Below are 8,245 nucleotides of genomic sequence, written 5' to 3'. Positions count from 1 at the left end.
TAAAGGTGACAATATACAGGGTCAATTGCTTAAGAAAAAAAGTGAATAAACAGCCTTATTCCAAAAGAATACAATTTAACACATTCCAGCAACTACACACATGTAAATACAGAAAAACAATATAAACCTATTGTCTTACTATCCTTGTACTTACAACTTGGAAACAGAAGATTAGAAAGCCTGGAGACAGAAAAATCACTCTCAGAGCCGAGAGGGTCACTGAACCAAGACAAAGAACAAAGAACTCACACCCAAAACTTCCCTCCACCCAGATTTGAAAAAGTCTTGTTTCCTGATTGGTCCTCTGGTCAGGTGTTTCAGGTTACTGGTGTTACCCCTTTACAGGTAAAAGAACATTAACCCTTAGCTATCTGTCTATGACAGCAGGGCCGGCTCTAGGCACCAGCGCAGGAAGCAAGTGCTTGGGGCGGCCAATGGAAAGGGGCAGAAGTCCAGGTCTTCGGCAGCAATTCGGCGGCGGGTCCCTCAGTCTCTCTCGGAGGGAGAATTGCTGCCAAAGTGCCGTCGATCACGGCTTTATCTTTTTTTTTCTTCACCACTTGGGGCGACAAAAAAGCTGGACCAGGCCCTGCTTAAAGGGGCAGGACACTAGTGCTGTTAGTGGGAGGATCTAGCCTTGCTTGTGCAATATGACCCCGATCTTCCCGGGGTACAGTTAAAACCAGGATACAGAACTTCTGGCCTGAAAATAATTGTGCACTACAAAGGAAAAATGGTTTGTAATCAAAGTGCAAACCCTTGACTGCAGTGGCAGCAATTGATCAGCAGCCACTAAGAAATGTTTGGCATTTGAGCTGAATGAGGCCTGGAGGATCTCATCATCCCACCCGACCTGTATAAATGACAGTGCACAGTCCCGCAGCCAGCATCCATTAGCAGGTGGTGCACTGTAAAAGTTTTCAGAATATGCACTGTAAAATCTGAGTGAGAAATCCCAGAAGAGGCTTATTGGGAAGACTTTGCCAAGCTCTACTGCAAGGGACTGGTTCTGAGTTGGGGACTGGCGTATTTGGAAACATCAGTTGGGGCATGACCAGGGCTCTGGAACTTTTGTAAAACTGGGAAGGCCAAGGCCAAAGCTCTCCCTTCCTCTCCATGGCTGGCTGTTCTAGTGGTGGTCCAGCTGCCCTCTCTTCTGGTACCACAGCAGCTCCTCCTGGATGAAAGTGTAATTGCAGTGCCTCCCTGGTAGAATCTATTATTCTGCAAGGGGGCGGGGGGATCTTTAGGGGACGTGAATTCTGCACTTATGTTGCTTTTGTTACAAGTGGGGGGGGCATGGCCCTCCCACTTTTAAAATGGGGAGGAGGGTCCATGGCCCCCTGGCTTCCCCAGTTCTGGTGCCAGTGGGTATTGAGAATGTCTATTTGGGCTCCATCAGACTGTTAAACAGTGCCAAACATCTGCTGGAGAACCAAGCCCTCCTCTAAAAAAGAAACACAATGTCTCTGACTCTTTCACTTGCATAGAGAGGCCCTTGGAGATGCATCCTGATCACCGCTGAGACTTATCTGTGACACCTCTCACACACATCCATTCCTACCTGTCCTGCTTTTGTGTATTACCCGTCAGCCCCCATCCTAGCTCAGTTACCCGCCATCTTTTCCTTCCCCCACCCAAGGGAAGAGGTACCAGAAAAAGATTAATTCCATGCACTCCCCTGTGATTTCTGCTCTTGGCTTCAGTGGCTTTGTCAGCACTGCACCCAGGAAAAAAATGTCCATGCTCCTCCTTGAAAACTGAGTCACCGTAACTACCCCCGCCCTTCCCACTTATGTTGAGGAAGTGAGGTCCCCCTTTGAGGGAGAGGGGGAGAACTGGCTGAAAACACTAACTCCGGGAAACGAGCTCTGGCTCACATACCTGCCCTGGGGCACCAGGCCCAGCAGCAGGCTTGTCTCCAGTGGCTCTAACGTTTGGTGGCACACACAGGGACAGCCAGGTTTCCCGACAGTACCACTGCTCCACCCTCAAATATCTGATGTCTGACATCAATCTTAATGCTGAGGCCCAGAGGGTCTGATTCTGTGTGGTGCTGGGCAGAGGGCAGGGACAAATATGAATTAAAGATTGCTTGATTCTGAGGATAGCTGTTTGGTAAATAACATCCAGCTAGAGGATCGCAGGATGGCAAGGCAAGTGTCTCAGACCTCTCTTGCTATTGACGTGTCCCTGTGCTCATAGACTCATAGACTCTAGGACTGGAAGGGACCTTGAGAGGTCAAGTCCAGTCCCCTGCCCTCACGGCAGGACCAAATACTGTCTAGACCATCCCTAATAGACATTTATCTAACCTACTCTTAAATATCTCCAGAGATGGAGATTCCACAACTTCCCTAGGCAATCTATTCCAGTGTTTTAACTACCCTGACAGTTAGGAACTTTTTCCTAATGTCCAACCTAAATCTCCCTTACTGCAGTTTAAGCCCATTGCTTCTTGCTCTATCATTGGAGGCTAAGGTGAACAAGTTTTCTCCCTCCTCCTGATGACACTCTTTTAGATACCTGAAAACTGCTATCATGTCCCCTCTCAGTCTTCTCTTTTCCAAACTAAACAAACCCAATTCCTTCAGCCTTCCTTCATAGGTCATGTTCTCAAGACCTTTAATCATTCTTGTTGCTCTTCTCTGGATCCTCTCCAATTTCTCCACATCTTTCTTGAAATGCAGTGCCCAGAACTGGACACAATACTCCAGTTGAGGCCTAACCAGCGCAGAGTAAAGCGGAAGAATGACTTCTCGTGTCTTGTTTACAACACACCTGTTAATGCATCCCAGAATCACATTTGCTTTTTTTGCAACAGTATCACACTGTTGACTCATATTAAGTTTGTGGTCCACTGTGACCCCTAGATCTCTTTCTGCCATACTCCTTCCTAGACAGTCTCTTCCCATTCTGTATGTTTGAAACTGATTGTTCCTTCTTAGTGGAGCACTTTGCATTTATCTTTATTGAACTTCATCCTGTTTACCTCAGACCATTTCTCCAATTTGTCCAGATCATTTTGAATTTTGACCCTGTCCTCCAAAGCACTTGCAATCCCTCCCAGTTTGGTATCGTCTGCAAACTTAATAAGCCTACTTTCTATGCCAACGTCTAAATCATTGATGAAGATATTGAACAGAGCCGGTCCCAAAACAGACCCCTGCGGAACCCCATTTGTTATACCTTTCCAGCAGGATTGGGAGCCATTAATAACTACTCTCTGAGTATGGTTATCCAACCAGTAATGCACCCACCTTATAGTAGCCCCATCTAAATTGTACTTTCCTAGTTTATCTATAAGAATATCATGCGAGACTGTATCAAATGCCTTACTTAAGTCTAGGTATATCACATCCACCGCTTCTCCCTTATCCACAAGGCTGGTTATCCTATCAAAGAATGCTATCAGATTAGTTTGACACGATTTGTTCTTTACAAATCCATGCTGGCTATTCCCTATCACCTTACCACCTTCCAAGTGTTTGCAGATGATTTCTTTAATTACTTGCTCCATTATCTTCCCTGGCACAGAAGTTAAACTAACTGGTCTGTAGTTTTCTGGGTTGTTTTTATTTCCCTTTTTATAGATGGGCACTATATTTGCCCTTTTCCAGTCTTCCGGAATCTCCCCCCGTCTCCCATGATTTCCCAAAGATAATAGCTAGAGGCTCAGATACCTCCTCTATTAACTCCTTGAATATTATAGGATGCATTTCATCAGGCCCTGGTGACTTGCAGGCATCTAACTTTTCTAAGTGATTTTTTACTTGCTCTCCACCTGAGGGGAGGTGATTTAGAGCCATATATGCCAAAGGCCACACCCAGCAGGGAAGTCCTAGCTGCATTATTAGGGCAGCATCATGTTCCTTTTCATTTGGAGAGTGGCACAAAAGGATGAAAGAGGGCATGGGACTGGCCTGGTATGCCCTGGCGTTCTCAAGGCTGCTTTTTTATATAACAGAAACATTCTCGTAAGCACGTTTATTAAGTTACTGCTAGGCACACTCAGCCTTAACTCCTCCACCTTAACTACTTGTTTTTGGTCCTTTCTGAGAATTAAAAAATAATTTAAATAATAAATCAAACGGCACCGGCACAAACAAAGAATCCAAATGGTTCTTTGGCAACATCTGAAAGCCACTAATGAAAAAAGAATAATCCATGCCCCTGAGCCTGGGCTAGGCCAGGATCAAAGGAGGAACTGCACAGTAATCAGAGGAGGTAACATGCAACAGCTGACATGTGCCCAGCATCTAAACATATGCGCCGATTTGTGCTAGGACTGATCTGCACTGGTCCACCTGCCAGCTGGAACTAGGAACAAAAAGAAAAGAAACTAGAGCCGTTATTAATCATTCGTGGACCACTGCATTCATGAGGGTGGAGCCATGCTCAGAAATGTTGCCCAGAGCCAATGGTTCATTTGCCTTTATCCCGGTGTTGATCCTGCTGTACCCCTTTCTCAGGCAAAGGGGGAAAAAGCATGAGAAGAGTTTTCAGAATATGATTAATGCACTGGATGTAGAGAATATCTTGTCTGCATCACTTCAGTCATTTAACGGCTGTCCTCTGCCTGTGGAACATGCAAAACTCTGAAGTGGAAATGACCCTTTCTGGGGCTCTACAATGGTAACTCATTTTCCTGAGCCTGCCACGGTTCCATAGCAAACGATAGAATTGATTTAGGGCTTCAGTGACCAGTGAGAAAGGATGGTCTGGGGGGTAGGTCGCTATCCTAGAACTTGAGAAACTCCCAAGTCATTTAAACCCACTGCGGCTCAGTAAATTGCAGATAATAGTACCATCCAGGGAAGTTGTGACTGAAGACTGTGCATTGCTATAGTGGTGTGGGCCATCTATGGACCTTAAATAAAATATGTTCCCATTATTCAGAGTGATTTTAATTGTGTTTATTCAGAAAAAAAATTGTTCATATATATGTACCTTGTTCTAAGGGCCACGTCCTGGCCCCAGCTGGGCAGTGGGCAGGGACCTGGTGAGGGAAGGTGCCCTTCAGCTTCTCAACAGCCTCCAGAGAAAAGCCTTAGAGTAGACATGTAGGCAGGCCCCCTCACCCAGGTAGCTCCCCACTCCTCTCCAGAATGCCAGGCAGGCAGACCCCAGGAGCCGGGTTTACTTCACAGTGCAAAGGGACTTCTTGCCCAGGCTGTACCAATCACACTATATTCAGCTCTCTGCAGGACTGGCTTTTCCCTTAAGTCAACACTAACAATTAGCGACCTAAAGGGCATCTGAAGCAAATTGCTCAGATGCAAATACATCCCCCGGTGCTTCACAATCCATTAGTTAAAAGAAGAAACGTCCGTCATTATCGCACGGAGGCCAAAAGCTTGAAACATCATTAGCTGTGCCTGGCTCCTGTGTGACGAGCACTGTGCTACTTCAGCCTCTGATCACAGAGAAAACGAAACTCCCTCTGTGGAGACTGGAGGGAGAGGAGGAGATGGTGAAACCGGCTAGAATATAAAACAGCAGAGTGCACTCCGGAGATGAGGCAATTATTTTTCTACAATTACTGCATTTGTTAGTAGCATAGTTAGGTCCTTTAAAAGCCTCATGTCTCAGATTTCCAAGCACTTATGACTACAAACTGAGCCAAACCTGTAGCTTGCCCTGGGTGATTATGAGGTGGACTGGTTTGATCTCCAACTCAAGGCATCATCTATGCTGCCTTTTTCTTGATCCTATTTCCCACAGCTGGGATGGAACTCTGCCCAGGAGTGTTCCCTGTTGAGAGCAGGTTAAAACAATAGTAACTGGAACCAAGCCTAACTTTCATTCCCATTGAGCATTCTCCCAGTCTCATTTGCAAGGGCAAACACAAGCCAAGTACAGAGGCTATACAAAATACTAGAAAGCCTGGTTTAGCAGGTTCACTCTTTTTCTGCATTGCATCACCAGCAATGATCTGTGGGAGGCACAGATGTGGAGGCACACACAGTAAATGCATACACATGGGCACAGATTACCACTGAAAGCAAACACAAGAAGTATGAAAAATGTGGATTCTATTCTCTGTTGCATCAGTAATCAGGCCAGGAGTTTCCAGATTTGACTTTTTCTAAATGAGGTTACTTTGCCCCTCAATCTCAACGGGACAGGACTCATTGTCATTCTCAACTGGACAGGACACATCTGGTTTTTTACCTCTGTACCTGTGTTCAGGAAAACAGATTGGCTTTCTGGGGTCTTTTGATGCCCATCTTAAGGATGTCACTAGGGGCCAAATGCTACACTCCAAGCCACACTGTGATGTTTAGCATTGGGCTTTATTTTATTATCAGTTGAAGGGGCTGACAGGAGCCTGTTGACTTAATTGAGGATCATAGAATAGCAAGGTTGGAAGGGACCTCAGGAGGTCATCTAGTCCACCCCCTGCTCAAAGCAGGACCAGTCCCCAGCTAAATCATCCCAGCCAGGGCTTTGTCAAGCCTGACCTTAAAAACCTCTGGGGAAGGAGATTCCACCACCTCCCTAGGTAACCCATTCCAGTGCTTCACCTCCTAGTGAAAAAGTTTTTCCTAATATCCAACCTAAACCTCCCCCACTGCAACTTGAGACCATTACTCCTTGTTCTGGCATCGGTACCACTGAGAACAGTCTAGATCCATCCTCTTTGGAACCCCCTTTCAGGTAGTTGAAAGCAGCTATCAAATCCCCCCTCATTCTTCTGTTCTGCAGACTAAACAATTCCATTTCCCTCATCCTCTCCTCATAAGTCATGTGCTCCAGCCCCCTAATCATTTTTGTTACCCTCCACTGGACTCTTTCCAATTTTTCCACATCCTTCTTGTAGTGTGGGGCCCAAAACTGGACACAGCACTCCAGATGAAGCCTCACCAATGTCAAATAGAGGGGAATGATCACGTCCCTCAATCTGCTGGCAATGCCTCTACTTATACAGCCCAAAATGGCATTAGCCTTCTTGGCAACAAGGGCACATTGTTGACTTATATCCAGCTTCTCATCCACTGTAACCCCTAGGTCATTTTCTGCAGAACTGCTGCCTAGCCATTTGGTCCTTCGTCTGTAGCAGTGCATGGGATTCTTCTGTCCTAAGTGCGGCACTCTGCACTTGTCCTTGTTGAACCCCATCAGATTTCTTTTGGCCCAATCCTCTAATTTGTCTAGGTCCATCTTTATCCTATCCCTACCCTCCAGCATATCTACCACTTTTCCCAGTTTAGTATCATCTGAAAACTTGCTGAGAGAGCAGTCCACGCCATCCTCCAGATCATTAATGAAGATATTGAACAAAACCGGCCCGAGGACTGACCCTTGGGGCACTTCGCTTGATACTGGCTGCCAACTAGACATGGAGCCATTGATCACTACCCGTTGAGCCCGATGATCTAGCCAGCTTTCTGTCCACCTTATAGTCCATTCATCCAGCCCATACTTCTTTAACTTGCCAGCAAGTTGCCTGCAAGATCTACTGGGATACTGGTAGCAGAGCACACAGATGCATGGCTTGACCAAAAACTGGTGATATTAGCAAAAATAACAACAACCCATCTGATCCTGTAAAGTGTATATGTGCTATTGCTTTTCTCATGCTGTATGAGCACTTATGGAATTAAAGCCAGTTTTCAAGGAATCAGCACCTGTCACGCTACGCGATCTTGAAAAATCTATCCAATGGTATACATGTGGTCTGTGCTACCGGCTCCAACAAGTGGATATTCAGAGGGTGTGTTGAGCTTAAGTCACAATGTCCGTCACAGGTAAGCTAATTTCAGCTTTCCAGCCACCTCCACAGATATGCACGCAGAGTTTTCTGGCTGTGAATTTTGCACATCCCTTGGCTAAATTGAGTTCCAAATGCAAAATCTAGCATGCGTGGGTATCATGTGGATTTGTGCCATCCATTTCAGGTGCTTAAATCAATAAGTGAGCTCCAAAGAGACATAAATACAGTGCTCTGCTCTGTTATAAATTCACTCCTGTTTGAATATTATTCATGCTATTTAAAGGATATTTTCATCCGATTCCCCTCACACCAACAGTCTGAATTTTAAAAGAATCAGAAGCAGCTCTTGGCATGAATAAATGCAGCAATAGTGTTATCTCCTTGAGAAACTTCAGGCTTCTGGCACTTGGACACCAAGGGGAGAGCTAAACTTAGGTGCAAAGTAAGTGGCTGTCTTTTAACTATTTCGTGGTATCACATATTGTTATTATTCTGATGGGCTGCGTCAGGGTTCCTTCCCCACTCTGA

Source organism: Gopherus flavomarginatus, chromosome 6 (genome assembly GCF_025201925.1).
Source record: "Gopherus flavomarginatus isolate rGopFla2 chromosome 6, rGopFla2.mat.asm, whole genome shotgun sequence".
Classification (NCBI taxonomy): domain Eukaryota; kingdom Metazoa; phylum Chordata; order Testudines; family Testudinidae; genus Gopherus; species Gopherus flavomarginatus.
This window is presented reverse-complemented; position numbering follows the sequence as displayed.